General features: G+C 38.8%; 1 protein-coding gene across 3 annotated transcripts in view; it reads right to left on the reverse strand.

Annotated features, from left to right (window-relative positions):
- LOC149235370 (endoribonuclease Dicer homolog 3a-like) overlaps positions 1-22,787 on the reverse strand; it is a 421,567-nt gene that overhangs the window by 3,874 nt on the left and 394,906 nt on the right. The gene's annotated exons all lie outside the window — the stretch shown is intronic.

A 22,787-nucleotide genomic window follows, 5' to 3' on the forward strand; every position in this document is an offset into this window, starting at 1 on the left:
CCCTTGGAGGACTCCCTCGTGAATGGCACGTGCTCAACACTACTATTCTTAACAACGACAGGATCCCAGGTTTTGAAGAATTGCTAACTAGATGTTCTCAAAAAGAAACAAGGATGATGGAACTAGATATGCTTTCAAATAGGAATGATCCTACTACATTCTCTGCTCATGCTAAAAAGAAGAACAATGCAGGTCCAAAGAAGCAATTGGAAGGAAAGGAATATGCTTCATTTGCAACAAGTTTGGTCACTATGCTAGGGAGTGTCCTAAGAGAAGGGATACACCTCATGATGATGACAACCACAACAACAACAATTTTAGGGGCAACAACAATCAAAAGAATGGCATATTCAACAACCAAGGAAAAAGGAATGCTCCTGCTCCTCATCAAGGAAATGGTTGCCCTCCCAATAGATCAAGAAACACCAAGTATGATGAATCTAATGTTGTTGATAACAAGCAAAATTAATTTTATCTTATATCTGCCCTCTCCACTTCATCTCCCTTGGACACTTTGGGAAATTGGTTGATTGATAGTGGTGCCTCAAGGCACTTCACTGGGTATAAGGAAGCTCTTTCAAATCTGATTGGAAAGGATACAAATTTGGAAATTATCCTTGGAGACAATGCCACCTATCCCGTAAAGGGAGTTGGGAATGTTACTCTTCAATTGAATCAAAGTAACACCATTCATCTACAAGAAGTACTATATGTACCGGATCTAAGGATGAACCTGGTATCTATCTCGACGATGGAGGACAAAGGATTCAAGGTGGCATTCATCAATGGAAAGGTACGTGTGTGGAATAAAAATTTCAAAGATGCATTTACACTTGGCTTCAGGGTTGATAGCCTATATCAAGCTGGAGGAAGCCCATTGGGAGCTATGTCTTGAGGCACATCACTTCAATATGAATTATGGCACTTGAGGTTTGCTCATCTACATTATAAGGCTCTACCCAATGTGAGGAAGATTGTGACAGGTATGCCCGAATTTAAAGTAGAACATGAAGGTGTTTGTCAGGGGTGTGCCAGAGGAAAGCATACAAGGGGACCATTCCCCTCAAGTAATAGCAAGACTTTTTACATATTGCAATTGATTCATTCTGATCTATTTGGTGCAATGCCCGTGAACTCATTGGGAGGATATTTATATTATGCCATCTTTATAGATGATTTCTCTCGCAAGACTTGGATATATTTCTTGAATAAGAAGGACGAAGTATTCTCATGGTTTTGTTCTTTCAAATCTTTGGTTGAAAATCAAACCAGGAAGAAGATCAAAATATTGAGGATCGATAATGGAACCGAATATGAATCAAATGAGTTCAAAGATTATTGTAGAGAAGTTGGCATTAAGAGGGAGACTACTACCGCATATACTCCTGAGCAAAACGGTGTTGCTGAAAGGAAGAACCGTTCTATTGTAGAAGCCACTCGTGCCATGCTTCATGATCAAAGCTTTCTGAAGTTCTCATGGGCCAAAACTGCAAACACAGTCATGTATGTTCAAAATAGATGCCTTCATCAAGTGTTGGACTCCAAAACTCTAGAAGAAGTTTTCACTGGTAAGATACCTAATGTTTCCCACTTTAGAATTTTTGGTAGTTCTGTATATTTTCATGTGTCAAAAGAAAAGAGAAGCAAATTGGATGCTTCTAGGAAGAAAGGAACATTTGTGGGCTATAATGAGACTTCTAAGGCATATAGAATCTATGTGCCTGGTCAAAGAGAAGTGGAGATAAGACATGATGTCACCTTCGGTGAGGATGCTGCCCTTCGGAAGATTAGTAACCTTCATTTTCCAAGGAAGGACAAAGAAGCAGATTCAGGAAAGCAGGGAGAACCACAGGATGAGTCGATGCAGGATACTGAAGGACCAATGGATCCCATTGATCCACCCCATCATGAGCCCTCCTCCTCGAAAAAGAGACCCTCATGGCTTAAGGAGACTCTCGAAGATGCCGGGAGACATGTTGCACCTAGGGGACATTGCATGAAAGCAAGAAGTCGAATAGGTACCAAGGGTACTTAACTGCAACGAGCACCATTGTTTAATTTGAGCCTTGCACATTCGAAGAAGCTGCCAAACACCAAATTTGGAAGGATGCAATTAACAAAGAGAATGAGTTGATTATGAATAATGATGTTTGGGATGTGGTCCCTAGCCCCAAGGACAAATCCATTGTCACCTCAAAATGGCTCTTCAAGATCAAGCATGGAGTTGATGGAAGTGCTGAAAAGTTCAAGGCCAGATTCGTTGCTCAAGGCTTCTCTCAAAAGGAAGGTGTATATTTATTATTAAGATGAGATATTTGCATCAGTTGCCTGCTACACCACCATCCATTCGATTATAGCCCTTGCTGCGTCACAAGGATGGAATCTACATCAGATGGATGTCAAGATTGCCTTCTTGCATGGTTCACTTAAGGAGGAAGTATATATAGAGCAACCTAAGGGATTCGAAGTTCAAGACCGTTAGACACATGTATGCAGGCTGAAGAAATCCCTCTATGGGTTGAAGCAAGCACCCCGGGCTTGGTATGAGAGGATCGATAACTATCTAATGAAGTTGGGATTTATGAGAAGTGAAGCTGATCCAAACCTTTACATTAAGGTTGAGAATGATAGACCTCTCATCTTGGTACTCTATATGGACAATCTCTTTCTGACAGGTGCAGGCCCTCTTATTCATCAATGTAAGAGGGAGTTGGCTTCCGAATTTGAGATGAAGGACCTAGGAATGATGCAGTACTTCTTAGGGTTGGAGGTCTGGCAAAAGGCAGGTGAGATTTTCCTTTCTCAAGGAAAATATGTTGTGAAGATACTTGAAAGATTTGGGATGGTGGACGGCAAGTCCGTGACTACTCCGATGGAACTTAACTTCAAGAAGTTATGCGGAAGTGCTGTTGGACCCAATTTGGGAAATCCTTCTAAGTATCGTCAACTTGTGGGGGCCCTGATGTTCTTGGTGAACTCCTGTCCAGACATATGTTTTGCAGTGAATACATTGAGCCAGTTTATGGTCAAGCCTCATCACATACATTGGATTGCTGCCAAGAATATTTTGAGATATCTTAGGGGCACAATCACTTATGGACTAAGATACACTATCGTGAATGTGAGGCTCCATGGTCACTCTGATGCAAACTAGGCTGGCAATGTGGTGGATCGTAAAAGAACATTTGGATGTTGTTTCTCTCTAGGTTCTGCTTCAATATCATGGATGAATAGGAAGCAAAAGTGGGTTGCCTTGAGCACCGCTGAGGCTGAATACATTGCTGCTAGTTTAGCCTCTTGTGAAGCTGTTTGGTTGAGGAAGCTCTTTAGTGAGATGTTTGGACATGTGTTGGATACCACCGTGATCTTCTGCGACAACTAGAATGGAATTCGTCTTTCAGAGAATCCCGTGTTTCATGACCGCTTCAAGCATATTGATATCAGGTACCACTTTATCCAGGATATGGTACAATGGAGAGCAATAAGGTTCCAACACATTGAGACTGATAATCATGTCGCCGATATTCTTAAGAAGCCTCTAGGGAAGGTCAAATTCTTAACCTTCCGTAAACGACTTGGAGTCGTGGGGAGACCCTCTTATGAGGGTCCCGTATGAGATGGGTGTTGAGCTCTGGGAGTTTTGGGGGGCTTGGGGTACTTCGTGGAGCAATGAGTGACCATAGGGTGAGTGGTTCACCTTCCCCTAATGGTGCGTGATGTACAGGGTGAGTGGTTCACCTTCCCCTGTGATACCCCATGATGACATATGCATAGGTTGAGTGGTTCACCTTCTTCTATGGCATATGAGCAAGATGAGTGGTTCACCTTCTCCTGTCGGCACATCCTACCCATGCGGTATGGGACTCATGGGAAGTACCTCTCATCTGGCCAATGAGTAGGGAAACGAAGATAGGGACCATAATACCGCCGATGGATGCAACGTGTACTACTGTACTCCCTATGCTAGGATGTTGATATTGATTTGGGATCAATGGAAACTAACTTCAGGTCAGTTAAGAGTGGTATGACACTCTCTATTATTGGAGACTGACTTTGGGTCAGTGGAGAATGGTATGATACATTCTCAATCATTTCTTCTTTCTTCATAGTTCAGCAAAGCAGAGCAGAGATAATGATGGTACAGATTGTCACACAGTTTGGCAGGTGAGGTTCTCCCTCGTTGAGAGGCAGTGTTAAATTTGGCAACTAGGGCCAAACTTCACTTACTTGGGAGCGGGAGCGAAAACGGGAGCAGGAGCGACATTTCAGAAGCTCCCAGTTTGGGAGCGAATCCCGGAGCGTTTTTTTATATATATATATATATATATATATATATATATTTTGATACATATATGTCAACAAAAACATGTAGAATAATGAATTAGATACAAAAAAACATAGATTGAACCATATAACAACAATCATCTAGAAGTTATAATCTTCATCAACCACATCCACAAGTTAGTAACATAGTAACATACAACATATTGAGTCTCATGATTCATCAATCTTAAAGTTTCAAGCTTTCAAAATTCAATATATAACATTTATCATCATTGATCACCAAAGTTGTACTTGTAAAGTAAGTGTAACCATTACAACAAATAATATCTAACATGAAATGAAATGTTATAAAATGAAATGAAATGAAACAACTTTCAACTTTCATGAAGCATCATATTCATAATTCATTACTAATGCGTTATAATTGCCAACTTCAAACTTAAATTGTCATATATTGTTTTAAAAAATATCATAATAAATATGAAAGAGTCAATAGTTATAAAAGCTACTAGAAACTAGAAAAGAGAAGTAAATCTATTATCTATTTCTTATGCTTGGGCCTCTTGCCACCACGAGAAATGTCTAACTTTTTAGTCTTGTTGGAAAATCAGGATCTTTGTCATTAATATCACCCTCTAAGCATTAATATCCAGAGGTATCTTTGTCATTACCTCTGTATCTGTATAGGGATCTTTGTCATTAATATCACCCTATAAGCATTAACATAAGATAGAAAAAGTATAGCATGTCAAGTCAAGATTTTGTTTGAGTGATGCATAATTTTTAGGAGGGTCATGATAGAGGAGTTCGACAACCAATGTCACTAACATCAAGGTACATAGAGGGATTGGTGCTCTTGATTAAATACGAGTTCCATACCCTAATACATGACAAAATTCAATCGAAACATTGCAATCCCCCAATCCTGAAACCCTAAAAAACTGATATGTCTACTGCATTTTGAATGAAATCTAAAATTCTACTTTCTCCATATGAAATCCAATGAGGCCGGAACCACTCTCAAACATCCTGAGTCATTTCATGGTAATGTTAAAAATTTAAATATAAGGATGAAAATGAAGATTAAGGAGAATGCCACTTTTACTTTAAGAATTTAACATTACCATAAATAGCATATCAATACTAGGGCCTAGACTTGATCATTAAGCTGCCCCACTCAAAAATTATTTGTTTCTTTTAAAAAAATTGCATTTCGAACATTAATACAAAAAAAAATTGCAAAAAAGGCAAAACGCTCCCGAAAAGGCAGGGAGCGAAATTTTTTTTAGGGAGCGCACTCCCGACCTACTCCCGAGTCGCTCTCGCCCGGAGCACGGATTGGGAGCGGGATCGAGAGGGAGGGGGGCACTCCCCCGCAACACTGGTTTTAGGAGAGGAATTTGGGGCTAAGTTTTCAGAGCATTCCGAGAAGTATTTGACCCTGAGATCATTGTTCCAGCCAGCAACAAATTACTCACCAGGTAGTGCACATTTCTTGTTCTGGGCCATTCCTCATCTAGGTCAGAGATAGCTCTTCTAGGTTTTTCTCAGCTTGCCTAACAAGCCCAGAGTCTGTTGTTTCATCCAATTTTATGTACTTAGATCCTTATTTTTAATTTAATGGCTCAGAATTAATTGACTAGTGTTACTTGTGTATTAAATTTTGGCTTCATTATTTATTTATCTTTTTGTTCCTAGTTATTGTTTTAGTACGCATCGCTAATTTTTCCATTAGGAATATTACACACTCCCAAATTGAAATCCAATAGATGACTTCTTCAAGAATAAAAAAACACTCATTTTTGTTTGTTTGGATGTACATAATGATCTACATAGTCCAAATCCACAAACCCCGCCCAAGAATTGGTCTTTAACTAGATAGTAGGTGCTCCTAAATTGATTATGGCAAAAGCTACATGTCCAAAGAACATACCCTCCCCCATTTAACTTGGCCTTGGATCTCAGATGCCTTGTAACATAATTCCACAATCGATATTTACTCACTTGAGCATGTTGTCATGCTACAAGAATGTTTTTCTCATCATTAGTTGTTGTACATGCAACTGCACTTGTAGAAAATAGAACACTAGAAGAGGGAGATGAAGATGAGGATGGTTGGAGGGGGCGGGGGTGAGCGACAACAATATGGGAATTTCTCCCTGTTCATTGATTTTTTTTCATGTTTCCTTTGTTGATTGAGCCATGATTTCTATGGAATGAGGGAAAAAAATGTTGCTGTAGGAAAAAACAAGAAATTTGGTGGAAAGATCCCCCTACCAAGCACTTGGAATCCCTTCATATCTACATTTTTCCCTTTAATTGCACACCTAGATACCTTAAATTTCCTAACCTGCATGAGAAAATGTGAACAAATGAGGGCCAAATCGCTCTTTTAGTGGTTCCGAGTCACCTTTTTTCATGACACATGTCATGAAATCAAGACATGATTGGGGCGCATGTTTGGTACATATCCTATGCATAAGACACATGCCAAACATGTGCCTCACTCATGTCCTATTATATTTGTGTCTTGTTATCACCTATCACCTACACCTACCTACAAGTCAGTGGGAAAAGCCTTCAACCCCACAAGGTGTGGTTGGTGACAGGGAACTCAGATAGGGCGTTATCACACTAATCCCGACTCTCTCCATTTGAGCTATCTCCTAGGTTAGCTAAGGGGGGTGGTCCCTAATGAAAAGTTAAGCTAAAAGCGATATGAGGTTCTAGGAGGAAAGTTAATTTGGATTATGTGTCAAAAATAACTTGTTTCCGAGAATTAAGCAAGCGTATAATGCCAAATTTCAATGATATATTCAAAGTATAGACCAATGCATTCAAGTAAATAACAATATCTTGCTCAGAAATGAAATCAAGATACAATGATAGACAATTCAAATGTTAGACCAGAATAAGCATATGAACACCAATTGCAACTATAAAGGAAACAGTAATTTGGAAGAAAATGCCCCAGATAACAAGATACATCAATTACTCATGATCATGATCATCACAACAACAACATGAAATAGAACTACACTAATGATCAATATTCAAAGTACAAGAAAATTCAATTGTTGCAAAAGGAGAGGACTCACAATGCTTGCATCATAAATGCTTCTTGAAATGAAAAGAATGATATTTGCAAATGAAACTCAAAACACATCAAGATAGCAAAATGGGAAATTGCAAGTAAAGTAAAATGATGATGTATTAGCATGAGATGCACTTATACTAAATTTGGATGCAATTAGTCTTGGTTATTTTTAATCTAAAATGCCTAAGCTAAGTGAAAAGTCTTCCTCTTTGAGTTTTTACCAAAAGGTAAAAATTGGGGTGATTGTAAGAAAGAGGGGGCGAGGGCACAAAGGTGTCATTAACGGTACCAGTCCCTTGAGTCTTACGAGCCAACATGTGCCTTCGTTCCTACAAGGGGACAAGACACCTTCATAACTGCAAGGTCACAACGCTTTTACCTTCGTACTAGATGGAAGAACTTTCCAAGAAATTATTTTTTTCCTGTACTTTCTATCAACCAAACTTATGCTTGGAGGTTAATTTTAGTGAGGCTTTTGGAGCCTGTAAAATGTAACTAATTTAATATGCTTACTATGTCATGCAAGTAAATTTGCAAAAGTTAAGTAAATGATGAAAATTGCTATAAATACAAGATTGCATACACATGTAGGATTTGTGAAAAATATTTGCTTTGCCTTATGATAGTTTTTTGATTTACCCCAAAGCAAATAAAACTTGAGAGATGCCTTGCATATAAGTAAATAACAATGCTTGTGATTAAATGAACTCAAGATTGATTAACTTACAAAAGAAATGGACTTGAATTTGCAATATGAAATTAAAATGACTTATAGAAAATTAAGTTAATGAACATGTGAAGAGTAGATTGTTCAAAGTAAAGTATTTGTAGCTCAAATCAACATATAAAATGGAGAATGCAAAACTTTATGTTGAATTGTAGCAAATTTATTTGAACAAAATAAAATTGTGATGAGTGAGGTTGTGTAAATTTTAAGCATGCAATTAAAATGGAAAACAAGAAGATGCAAAAGTTAATTCACCCACATGTTTCTCTCCCTAAATGGAGAGAAGGGATGCCATGGGTAAAACCCAAGCTCCCTCAAGAAAAATAGATCTTTTATTAGCTTTTTACAATGAGTAGAAGACCCCTTAATGGGCTGCCCAAAAGATGGAAGAGACAATTACAAAATAGGAGTCTATAGGAACCAAGATCTCCTTCCAAGAAGTGGCAACCACAATGGCCAAGAAACAACTCTTGAAATCTGAAAATTACAAGTGCACAAAGGCCCACGACCAAGCTAATTTGTTGCTATCCAAGATTGCCCATGACCTCCCTAAAGTTGATCCTCAAGTGCTCTTGGGGTCCTACAACAAATAGTTAGAGTTTCAAACTTTAGCTTCCTCAATCCTGTCAACACAAAAGGTGAGCATAGTCCATAAATAGATCTGAATTTTCTGCAAAACCCACACTCAAACTTAGTGTAAAACAAAGAGGAAAGTTAGCAAATATAATCTACAAATATTCTATAAAATTTATAATTAATGAATGGATTGAATTAATTTACAATGAGCAATGAAGCTCAATAAGTAATACAACTTTATTTACTATTTACAGAAACAACAAGTTTCTACTAAGAAAGTAGAAACAACAAGTTTCTACTAAGAATATAGAAACAAGAAGTTTTTAACAAGAAATTGCTAATTACAATCACAAATGAGCATTAAACACTAAAATAGCATTATTCTAATACCCTCCCTTAATGCTCAATCTATCTACAACACCTATAGACCCTCTGAATTTTACAAACTTATCAAGACCAAGAGGCTTGGTGAAGATGTCTGCTGGCTGCTCCGTTGTGGGAACATACAGCAATTGAATGGATCTGTCTTCAACAAGCTGTTGAATGTAGTGACAATGGGTTTCCACATGCTTTGTTCGTTCATGGAAGATTGGATTCTTGGCGAGTTTGAGCACTCCCTGATTATCACAGAACAAGGGAGTAGGACCTGCCTGGGAAACATGCATATCCGCAAGCATGCGTCGAAGCCAAATTGTCTCACAAGATGCCTTAACTGCTCCTCGACACTCTGCTTCTGTCGAGGAGAGAGCCACTGCTTGTTGCTTCTTACTAGTCCATGTGACAACGCCAGATCCCAGACTAAACACATACCCAACTATAGGTTTATGGTCATCAACCGAACCAGAGCAGTTTGAATCTGTGTAACCACTAAGTGTAGGATCTGAACTCCGAGTGTACAGAAGTCCATAATCAGGAGTGCTTCTTACATAATGCAGCACACGCTTTGCTGCTATCCAATGATCAGCCTTAGGAGCTGACATGAAGCGTGAAATGTAGCTCACTGCAAAACTGATATCAGGTCTAGTGGCAGTAAGGTAGATGAGGTTGCCCACTAATTGCCTGAATAAAGTTTCATCCACAAGAGGTGAGGATGACTGAGCTGAAAGTTTGAGCCCTAGTTCCATAGGAGTCGTGGCAGGTTTGCAATCCTGCATTTTGAACCCGTCCACAAGATTTCTGGCATACTTGGACTGAGAGAGAAAGATGTTGTTCTCAGTTTGCTAGACTTCAACCCCAAAACAGTAATGAAGAGGTCCCAAATTTGTCATATCAAAAGTGCTGCACAAATCCTGTTTGATGCCATGGATCAAATGCGCTGAATTGCCAGTAATGATAAGATCATCCACATAGACAACCACAAACAGAATATCATCACAGTATGTTTGATATATAGGTTTGCATCAGAGGGACTCCGCTGAAAGCCATGATCTGTTAGGTACTTGTCAATTTTCATGTACCAAGCCCAAGGGGCTTGTTTCAGACCATAGAGTGCTTTGACTAATCTACAAACTTTCTGTTCTTGACCGGAAACCTTGAATCCGGGAGGCTGCGTCATGTAGACTTCTTCCTGTAAGTCACCATTCAAAAAAACACTCTTTACATCCATCTGATGGACTTTCCAATTGAGCTGCTAAGGCAAGGACAAGCCGTATGGTACTCATCTTGGCTGTAGGAGCAAAGGTATCCTCATAGTCTATGCCTTCCTTCTGTGAGAACCCTCGAGCGACAAGGTGAGCCTTATACTTGTCTAGGGTTCCATCAGCTTTGTATTTCACTTTATACACCCATTTGCAACTAATGGGCTTCTTCCCTATAGGAAGATCAGAAAGGGTCCAAGTGTGATTCTTTTGAAGACTCTGGAATTCAGCTTCCATAGCCTGTTCCCACTCAGGTATACCCTTAGCCTCTGAATAGGTTTGAGGCTCAAAAACACTGTGTAAGTTAGCCATAAGAGCAAAATTTACGGTAGGCTGTTGTTTGCTCTTATTTATGGAAGTTCTACCTTCAAGGAGCTCATTATCCCGAAGATCACCAATAGTTTAGCCCACCATTTAGGCCGAAGAGTATAAGAACCAATATTAGGAATAGATGGAGGAGGCTCAGGAACAATAGGAACAACAAGAGGAGGATTATTTTCCAGAGGAAGGTCAGGTAGTGCATCATCAAATACTGATGTTGCATTATCCCTCCCATCAGGTGGACCTAACGGAAGAACATTGTGAGGCAGATCCTCAGAACACTGCTCAGAAGAAGGAGACTGAAAGAACCCTCTGTCTTCATCAAATACTACGTCTCGACTAAAGCTAAGACGACTAGTGTCTATATCTATCAGCCTATAGGCCTTGTGGTGATAACTGTACCCTGTCATCATGAGTTTCTGGCTTTTGGAATTTAACTTAGAACGCTTAGCAGCTGGAATCCAAACATATGCAACCGAGCCAAACACTTTGAGGTGACTTATCTTAGGCTTATGACCAGACCAAACCTCTTCTAGAGTCTTCCCCTTAACAGCCTGAGTAGGTGATCGGTTAAGAAGATAGACAGCAGTAAATGCTGCTTCAGCCCAAAATTTGTTCAGAACACTCTTGTGTTGTAACATGGAACGGGCCATTTCAACAACCGTACGGTTGCGACGTTCGACAACACTATTCTGCTGAGGAGTGTAGGGTGTAGTTAACTGGCGTTTGATGCCATGGGTATCACAGAAGTTGGAGAAAGCAGAAGAACAAAATTCCCCCCCATTATCTGTCCTAGAGTTATGATATTACAGCTGGACTCTTTTTCAACTAAGGACTTAAACTTCTGAAAGATACTAAATACATCAGATTTATTTTTTAGAAAGTACACCCACATCTTTCTACTGAAATCATCTAAAATAAGCAAAAAATATTTGCAACCAGTAATAGAAGATGTATTCATCGGACCACAAATATCAGCATGAATTAATTGGAGTACCTTAGATGCGCGCCAAGATTCTCCATCTTTGAATGAAGACCGATGTTGCTTTCTAGCTTGACAGGCGCCACACACTCCCAACTGCTGAGTCTGAATATCAAGTAACCTTGACACAAGTCCCTCCCGAGATAGCTAAGAGAGGTACTGAATGTTTAGATGCCCATATCTCTGATGCCACAGAGTGCTGATGGGAGAAACACGAGCTACTAGAGCCACTTCTGGAGAATCACCAACGTCAAGAAGCCTATATAGGCCATGATCTTCTAGGCCAACAACAATGTAAGACGAGTGTCCCTGTCAATAATGGAGCACTTGTGTGCACTGAACACCACATCGAGTTGAGAAAAGTTCCTCATAATCTGGCTGACAGATAGCAGATCAATTTCCATACCAAGAACATAGTACACATTTAGGAAGATGAGTGTGCACCCACCAAACTGGATCTGAACTGTACCTTTGCCAACCACTGTGTACTCCTCACCTCCATTGAATACCACGAAATCACTAAAAGATGAGAAGTCAATAAACCAATCACACCTGTGAGAGAAATGACGTGATGCACCAGAGTCAATGTACCAAGCAGAAGACGGGACACGATCTGAGGACCTCTTAGACATAAAGGCGTAAAAGGCAGATTCCTTCTGCTCAGAATGTTCTGCAACATTTGCTGTCTGATGAGACCCTCCCTGTTTCTTCTGTTCAGAAGTAGTTCTTTGTCGGCAATCTTTCTTCATGTGGCCGAACTTGTGACAGTAATTACACTGCACATTTTTCTTCTTAGTAGGATCAGAATGCTAAGAAGAACCTTTCTGCTGAAAGCACTGAGAGCACTGATATTGGGTAGCAAAAGCATTTTCTGAGGAGGCTGATGAAGCACCACTACCAAACTGTTGTTTCCAACGATCCTGCTGCATAAGTTTGGTGCATAACTCCGGAAACTTCAGATCAACATTATTGGAGGTAATGTTGAGTGTTTCTATGAAGTGCTCATAAGGTTTTGGTAGACTTTTCAAAGTGATGACTACCAGATCTTCTTCCTCCATGGTCCGACCAATGGCTTCGAGTTGATCTCGAATGTCCTTAATCTTGTTAAGATGTTCCTGTAAAGACATATGTTCTTCCATCATGATGGAGAACCACTGATTCTTTAGAAAGAAAGCTCTGCTCTTGTCGGATGTCTCGTGCATTTCCTTCAAATGTTGCCAGATTTCGGCAGCTGTCTTGCCGAAAGGAATCTGTGGTAACTGATCATCAGTCACAGAGAGTTTGAGAAGCATAACAACCTCTCAATTTTGATCATCAAACTTATCTTGATCGGCACCAGCTGTACCAGGACGGAGCTCTTTGCCCAAAACAAGCTGGTCAAGATGCCTATATTCAAAAATGGTTAGCATTCTCTCTTTCTAGATGTTATAATTGGTGCCATTAAAGCGTTGACTGCTTTCCAACATCAGATTGGTTAGTGAAGCCATTTGCATGTTTCCCAAGACACAGAAAACAACAGAGTCCGGCACAGATTTCAATGCAGATGTCAGCTGATCCAGACAGAATCTAACAGGTACTCCCATGCTAGACAATGTAGAATCCTGCGTACCCTGACCTTTGCCTCAGCAAGACTCTGTTGACCACCCAAAAAAAAATCTGCTACCTCTATTAGCCTCTGATCTCCAATGCACATTAACAGAATCGCGACATCCAAACCATAATACTGAATCCTGCTCTTTGTAAAATAACATCTTCCGACAATCTTCACAGGAAACTAAATAAGAAAACGAAATCCATCAAACATGCAAAGAGACATGTCAGGGGTTCGATTTCTCCCACGCACCCGAATCAGTCAAAGGATGCCGTCAGACGATGGTCCGACAACTGCAGAGAGCGTGTTGAACGGCCACAACTACAGCTATAGCAACAACAATAACACGCTGTGGGCCGTCGGATTTTCCCGTGGGCGATGTTTGAACAGGTCACGAGATTTTCACAACTACCGGAAAGGGAGGATGAGCCGTTGTTTTTAGATGAAGTCACCCTCGCTAATGTCACAAGAACGTCGATGTTTCCTGCGTCCACCGTTGAATCCCCGAAAACAAGAAATAGCCGGGAAAGAATCCGACGTCTTCCGCGGGTTTACTTTGTCAAGACCTATGCATGGGGGATGGATCAGCCGTTGCAGCACCAACGACGTTGGCTCCAGAGAATCGAACCTTGGCCGAAATGCTCTCTCAGAACTTATGGTTGTACAAGTCACGAGATTATCGGAGGTTGATGCCGGGAACACCAACGATTTGTAACGAGCTTTGCCAGAGGATGTGTGCGTGGGAGGAGTGATGCAGACAGAGAAGACAGGACGCCAATATAGGCAGGAGTGGGCAAAAAAATTTTAAAAATGATGCTTTGAGGAATCGAAACTCGGTGCTGACAGAAGAGACCCTTATTTTACAATAGAAAAAGAAGATCTCTTCAAAACTTATAGAACAAGCACCTAAATATCAGGTTTAGAGCAGGAGTCAAACGCGAAACTTGCCAGAATCCCGACTTCTGCTGCCACGTCGACTCTCAACCGGAGAGTGAATTTTGATGACGCGAAACGGGATTCAGTAGTCAGGAACTAAATGATCTGTGGGCAGCATGAACCAAAACACGCAGATTCTCAGACTTGCATTGGCGTACATCGTCCATACCCAGTCCAAAAAAAACAAAAGAGCCGCTCAGCGTCTGCAGATAGGTCCACGGGCTACAACAATAGCAGCAAACGGTGAATAGAGAGCATGGAATGAAACACTAAATTTTTCAAACGAAAAAAATACCCGAGCTCTGATACCATAATCAATGAATGGATTGAATTAATTTACAATGAGCAATGAAGCTCAATAAGTAATACAACTGTATTTAAAGAAACATCAAGTTTCTACTAAGAAAGTAGAAACAACAAGTTTCTACTAAGAAAGTAGAAACAAGAAGTTTCTACTAAGAATATAGAAACAACAAGTTTCTAACAAGAAACTGCTAATTACAATCACAGATGAGCATTAAACACTAAATTAACATTATTCTAATAATTTAGACGAAGGAATTGGAGCAAAACTCCAATTCTTGCATAATTTTCAACATGCTCTTTAATAGCGAAATAGAATCGTTATTAGCACAGGAAATCGAGACAAATGATTTTAATTGAAATTGGATTTTGAAACACAAGCTAAAAGCCAAGGATCCCTACAACACAAAATCGTAAGATGAGGCCTTGGGAGATGACAAATGCGGGTTCTTCAATGAACTTGCTCAAGAGTGGGATGATTCCTCCAAGAATTTCCCCTCACGCTTGAGGCTTGATCCAAAAGATGTCTCTATACAACTTCGAATAAACATTAGATCTACATGGGTTAAAATAAATACAATGATAAAGAGATTATAGAGATTTATTGGAAAATCAACTAAAACTTTATCTAGAGAAAACTCTCAAAAACCAAATGCCAATGTGAGATAGCTGCACATTAAAAAATATCTAAAAGCATAATGGAAACTAATGAACACAATAGTATAAGTAGAAAATGAAACACAATGATTAAGATATTACCTTGCTCAAGAAGAATAACACCTTATATGTGAAACCCCAAAGTCTTTTATTGCAATAGAACATAAGTGGACATAAGAAAAACGATTCCTCAAGCACAATAGTTCATTTTCAATTCATACAAAATGAGAGCTCAAGGCTCTATTATATAGAACTATGGGAGCCAATCCCAATGTGAGTGTAAGTGTCAAGTGGAAGGGTGAAGATCCCAATGCTAGCAAGTCAAATTCCAAGTGGCTGAGTTGATTGATGAAAATTGATGTCAAGCGCTGAAGGTGGCAGCGAGTTACACCTTGAATGTTCCTCAAATATCCTCAAATCTCTTGTACATATGCTCTTGAGAAACATGTGTGAGAAGAGTTGAAGTAAGTGGGAGTGATATCCCATGAATTGTGCAGCCCCAAATTACCATGTCACAGTCCCAAAATACTCTCTTCATTACTTGCGTTGAGCTCATAAATCAAGCTTCCGTATAATTGAGAGAGGAGCAGCGTACAAATCTTGTTTTTGTTGATTGTGACGTGTGAAGATAAGGGGGACAAGTCTCCTTTATAACTCCTGTAAATTCCCTGTCAAACTGCCAGCAAACTATCCTCTACGTATTCTCTAAAATCTGAACTGTAGTGGACTGCCTCTTAATTCACTGCGTATGATTGAGGATGAGTGCCAACGTGGGATCTTCAAACTGAACTGTTGTTAATTGTGCGTTCAATCTTTTCCTCATGTGCATACTGGTTGAGCTGCCATGTGTAATCAGCGTACAAGCAAATCAAACTTGCGTGGAGATGGAGTGGCGCTGATGCGTTGACACTTTGACTGGGCCAGCGTGGATCTCTTTTATGGCATGTGCTTATTTGCTTTTGGCTATATGTAGATTATGGAGAGTGAGTGGGGTCCATTCCCCACTCATTTTATTAGAATCTGAACTTTAATCTCCAACATCAATTAAATCAATAACTTAACTTTTCACCATATAAAATATTTCAACGTGGCCTCTTTAACTCATCGTGGAACCTTTTGACTTGCCACTTGGAACTTTGACTTTCCTCCATGTGGTGGGCCCCACATGGCTGCCACATCACCTTTGATATTCCCTTATATTTCCATGTCAAAATTTGACTTATTTTGACTTTAGAAAAATTCTAAATTTTTCCAATTACTCATTTTTTTGAAAATTTTTCCTCTTTTTTGCCACTGTCATTAGGAAAATCGGCTTTTGAGGAACTATAAGTCGATTTTTGACCCCCAAAGTGGGTCCTAAGATAATGTTGGGTCTCTGAGGATGAATTTCGAGTAGTCACACGCCCTAGACATTTCCTAAGGCTACTTATTTACATCATTACATAGAAAATAATTAAAAAATCTCGTTTTGCAGGAAATTTTTAATTATTAAAAAATCTTACTTAGACCTAGCCAAATTCCACGAAATTTTTTGTGTGATCTAGTATGGTAATATAAATCAACTCTAGACACTAAGATGTGTTAGGGGCTCAACCTTCAAACTGTCACCTCGTCTTTGGGGTAAAAAGTGAGTGAAAAAACCCAAAAAATTATCTGCCTTTGAAAGAAAAGGGATAATTAACTAGAGAAAAAAAACACTCCAAAGAGTACTCATTTGTTGATCGAGTTCCAACATCCTAAGCCTGTTATAGGCTCAAAAACTCATCATTACTAGTATCACTTATTACAATTCTCCGCAGAGTGTGGAATTTGAGTAAAAGAAAGATGATGAGAAGTTAGAAGTAGAGTTAAAAAACTTTGTTGACTAATGATAAATGATGGTACAAGTGTCCTCTGGATCATCCTTGGGCGTGGAGTCTTCATATAATCAGCAGGGGCTGCTCTAGTGGTCAACATGTCTAACAAGAAGGATATGGACTTAGAGGCCCATAAAGGCTTGTCCTATTACTTAGGTTGGCAATATATAGTGATTATCTAGTAATTTATATAAATTTTATATTCATATTGTGTTTGTAGTTGTCTTCCATCTTTGGAATTTCTATGATAATGGGTTCAAATATAGTTAAAGGATGTTTTTGCGTCAAGACAGAGATGTGTGATTCCTTCCATATCCAACATGGAGTTGAAATCTGGCATTAAAAAATTAGTAATAAAAAAAAAAATATTCCAATGTCGGCCTGAAATAAAATATTTCAATTTCCACCATAAGTCCAATATTTTTACATCAACTACACAAATACAAACACACCTATAAAGTTATCGAAGGTAAACAATTTCATATTTCATTCATAAGTATTTTCTACGTTGTAGAAAAAGGAATATGCATAATTTCTTCATTATTTAACATGGGCTTCATATGTGGCATTTAAAAAAATATTGATACAAAATAAATTATAAACTTTACATACATATCTACACACTCATATATAGTAATAGATAGAAAATGTTCTTATTTCATATTTAAGTGCTTTTGGAATCTAAATATAAGATGATATATATTATTATAAATTAAAGATAGTGTTAACTATAGATCAAATATTTGAATGTCAACCTTAAGTGAAATCTCTCTCTCTCTCTCTCTCGCTCTCTCGCTATATATATATATATATTTTAGCAGCATAGATCAATCTTAATTGCAGATTTATCATGCTTGGAGAGGGATAAGTACTTCAACGTGATGTTTTTTTTAATTGAAACAACTTGAGGAAATATTTGCACCTTGAGGAATTTGATCCCTTTCGACACATGATAAATCTGAAATTAAAATGGATCTACACTGATTTTAAAAATGGTTTAAATTATGAATGCCAATAGTTTATATCAAATCATTGTTTGAAATGGACATAACCTTAAAAAGTGTTGCTTTTATTAGAAATTATGTTAATTTTAAGATAACAATGGTATGTTCTATGCTTAGAGCAATTTTACTTCAATTTATTTATTAGCCCAATATCAATATCCAGTTTAGCAATCACATCATAATGATAGTAAAATGCAAATAGAACATAAACAATAATAGCAGAAGACTAGCCAAGACAAGAGGACACAAGAGGTGGCACCAACCAGGGACAAACCCCAATGTGGGAGAACCCTTGATCAATTCTTCTTATAATTATTCAAAAGTTAAGTAGAGAGAGACTCAAGAGAGTACAATATATATTATTCACTTGCCAAATTACAGTGAAAATTTGATCAGTCAAACAACAGAAACAAAAAGCTCTAACCAAAAAGTCAACGCTGGTCAACAGGGCAGAATTCTTCCTCCAATTCAGCCCGATCAAACCTAGTCAACTTTGGCCTCCAACAGCAAGTCCAACCAACCCAACAACAATCCGAAAAAAGTCCAGTCAAAATAGTCAATACTGCAACAAACCCTAGCATAGTCAACTTATGTCAAACAGAGGTCAAATTGCCTCAGATTTCGTGCCCAGAACAATGGCTTGCTAATATAGAAATTATCCACCCAAAACCGCACCTAAAACAAGTCAACGCAGTCAAAAACAACCTCTGCAATTTTAGTCAAATCTGGTCAACGACTGGAATAGAAAACCCTTCCTTTCCTTCACACGTGGGGAGAGAAACTTCTAATTTCCGTATCCAATCAATGAAGGAGAGAGAAGATTGTGAGTGAGTGAAGTGTCAAAATGAGGAGGCACCATGTATTTATATGCAAACGTTGAGGATGAATAGACGTGATTGTTGGACTTTTGAGCCTACATTAGTTCGCTGGCCAACCTTGACAATTTGTCCATAATCAAAATAAATTCATAATTCCATTTGTACATGTCAGAATGGATGATCTTTAGATCAATCCTACACCTCTTGGAGAGAGGAATCCAAGAAAAATATGAGCTTCCTCATATGAGCTGTCCAAAGCCTGGGACTGATTGTTTGCGTGATCTCCAGGAGACAGCTCCTGATCCAAGACTCATAGCATATCCTGAAGTTGATACCCCAGTTTCTTTGTCTCCATCGAAGTCTAAATCAGAGTATCCAATCAAACTGAAGTCGTCCACCTGTGTATACTTGATTCCAAAGTCTTGAGTTCCCTTCAAGTACCTTAGAACTCTTTTTGCAGCAGACCAATGTCCCTCACAAGGCTTTTGCATAAACCTGGAGAGGATTCCAACAGTAAACAAAATGTCTGGTCTGGTAGTAGTTAGGTAGTTGAGACTTCCTACAAGCTGTCTATACTTTGTTGCATCCTCAAATTCTTTTCCTTCAATAGATGTGAGCTTTAAGTTTTGTTCGATTGGAGTAGTAAGAGGATTGCACTCTGTCATACCAAACCTGTTCAACAGATCTCCAATGTATTTCTTTTGAGAAAGAAATATGGACTTTGGATGTTGGGTTACTTCAATGCCAAGATAGTAATGAACATAGCTCAAATCAGTGATTTCAAAACTTTTCCCCAATTCCTTCTTTATGGATGCAATGTAGCTTTCATTGTTCCCTGTCATCAAAAGATCATCTACATATACCACAAGATATACAACTGTTTTGCCAACTTTCTTGACAAATAAAGTTGCATCATCAAGATCAAAATGTTTGAAATTGAGTTTCAGAAGATGCTCAGTTAGTTCTTCATACCAGGCTCGCGGTGCTTGTTTGAGGCCATATAGGGACTTCACAACTTTGCATACTTTATGTTCATGTCCTTTCACAGCAAATCCTTCAGGCTGGGACATAAAAACATTCTCTTTTAGATCTCCATTCAAGAAAGCAGTTTTTACATCCATTTGATGGACTTTCCAACTGTTCTGAGTTGCTAGTGCAAAGAGTGTTTGGATGGTAGCCCATTTTGTTGTGGGGGCAAAAGTCTCCTCATTATCGACCCCTTCCTTCTGTGCAAAACCTTTTGCCACAAGCCTAGCTTTGTGCTTGTCAAGTGAGCCATCAGCTTTATACTTGTTCTTGTAGACCCACTTGCAGCCAATTGGTTTGGTTCCTAATGGAGGATCAACCAGCTTCCAAGTGTCATTCTTTATGAGGGCATCATACTCCTTTTGCATCGCTTCTTTCCATTCATCATGAGAAGCAGCGTCTTTGAAGGAAGTTGGTTCAAAATCTGTAGACAAGTTCAATTCACAATCATAAGAAACATCCATATCAACAGGTGAATTAGAGTCATCTACATCACCTTCATTTTGCCAGTTTGAATTTCTAGTTCCTGTCTTTCCAACCTTATCAGGATGAACACTTTCAAGTGTCTTTGTCACCCACTTTGGGGGACCTTTTTTAGATGGTCCAGGCTGCTCCGTTGATTGAGTTGGGACTAAATCAAGATTGAGTCTCCAAATTCTATCAATCACATCACTTAAAGCATCATCCGTTGTTGGAGTTTCATGCAAGGGGGAGTGTTCTTCAGAAGAAGATTCCACATGTTGATCTAGTATAGGAATCTCCCCTTCAAGATGTGGAATCTGATTATCAAATTCTTGAAATGATTTTGTTTTTGCAAATCTATCCAAGTGATCAAGTTGCCGCTCAACAACATTGTCAGTTTTGGATGATTCAAGAAAAATTACATCTCTAGATACAACAAACTTTTTATTTACTTCATCATAGAGGCGATATGCTTTGGAGGTGTTTGAATACCCCAGAAAGATACACTTACTACTTCTAGCACCAAGTTTGTTTCTATGTACCTTTGGTATCAAGGCATAACAGGTGGAACCAAATACCCTAAGATGCTTTACCGAAAGAACATGACCATACCACATTTCATATGGAGTCTTGTTTCTTATAGCATTAGATGGACATCTATTCTTTATATATGCAGCACATAGAACAGCATCAGCCCAAAACATTATCTTTACATTTTTGAAGAAAAGCATGGATCGTACCATATTTAAGATTGTCCTATTCATTCTTTCAGCTACACCATTCTGTTGGGGATTATAAGGCACAGTTGTTTGATGTTTGATCCCATGTTGGCAAAGATAATTTTCAAATTCATCTGATGTGTATTCTTTTCCATTATCAGTGCGAATAGACCCAATATGAGATTGTGCATCATTTTCAATCCATTTATGAAAATTCTTGAATGTTTGAAAAGCATCAGATCTGTTCTTCAATAAATAAACCCAACACATTCTGGGGTAGTCATCAATAAATGTCATGATATATTTATTTCCATTTGCAGAAGGAACAGGAATTGGACCACATAAATCTGAATGAATGAGTTCAAGCTTTCTATGTGCTCTTGAATGTGAATCATGAAAAGACTGTTTGCTATGCTTTCCTAGAATGCAAGCATCACATTGCTTAAGTTTTCTAGGAATTGTAGGCAAACCAGCAACACCATTTTTCTTCAACAAGTGGAGACTGTCATAGTTAAAATGTCCAAATCTAGCATGCCATAATAAACTTGATGGAAGTGTACCTTCTTCATGATGAGAATTGTATGAGAAATGTTGTGCATGAGCAGAGGTTCCTTGCAGTTTGAGAAGCCTTTCTTCTTCTATTCCCCTCATGACAAGTGAGTGGTCAAATGCTTTTCTTACCTCAAGCTTGCCATCAAACATATGAATGGAGTGACCTTACTGGCGAATGTGGACCAAGGACAACAAGTTTCTCTTGAGCTGTGGAAAATATAGAACATGATCCAGAAGAAAGTCTGGAAGACCAGGCAATTTAAGCCTGATTGTGCCAAGCCCTGATGGCTTGATTTTTGATTGATCTGAAAAGTATACTGCTCCATCAACATCGTCAATGAAATCTTCAAAAAAATCTTTTCTATGAGTCATGTCGCAGGTTGCTCCTGAATCAAGCAACCAATCATTTTTCCAAGAAGCAAGTGAAGCATTAAATAAATCTTCATTTACTCCAATGTTACATTGTGCCACAACATAGTGAGCAGATTCAAGTGCTTTACCTTTGTCTGTATCATCAATTTTACCTTTTTGTTGGTTTCTTTTTTGCTCAATTTTGTCCCATGGTAGCTTGCATGTAGAGGCATCATGTGATCCATTTCTTTTGCAGCGTATGCAGTGAAAATCTTCCTTTTCTCCTTGAGAATGTCTGCCCCCCTGCCTCTGAAATATCTTCCTCTTCCTCTTCGTCCACCTCTTCCTCTTGTAGAATCTTGAGCAGGATGCTTTTCTTTATGAGCAAGGCACATAGCCTCTTCAGAAGATTCAGGGGCTGTCTTCTTTCCAAAAGCTTTCTCTCTTTCAGCAAATTTTTTCACAAGAGAGTCAAAGGTTATATCTTTGAGATTTCCATTTGCTTGCAATGACTCAAGATAATTTGAGTAAGTAGGATAAAGTGCCTTGAGAAAAGCAATAAGAGGAATATCCAATTCAACTTTAGTGGATTTGATATCATGCATTATAGACTTTACTTCAGATGCAAGAGCAAGAGGATCATTATTTTGCAGTTCAAGAGTGAAGAGTTTAATCATGAGTTGAACAACTTCGAGTGCAGAATGTGAGTCATAGAGTTCTTTCAGCTTTTGTAAGCCTTCAAAGGCAATTGAATATGACGAAATATGGCAACTCACCTCTTCATTTACAGATGCTGCGATTAATGCATAAGCTTTGTTGTTCTTGTTCTCCCAAATGACGAGCTCTTTGTCTGAGGTAGGCTGCATTGGTTCATTGTCTCCGTTTTTG

Source organism: Pinus tabuliformis, chromosome 8, assembly GCF_031772625.1.
Source record: "Pinus tabuliformis cultivar Carrire ecotype Pingquan chromosome 8, CPIR1, whole genome shotgun sequence".
NCBI classification, from domain to species: Eukaryota; Viridiplantae; Streptophyta; class Pinopsida; order Pinales; family Pinaceae; genus Pinus; species Pinus tabuliformis.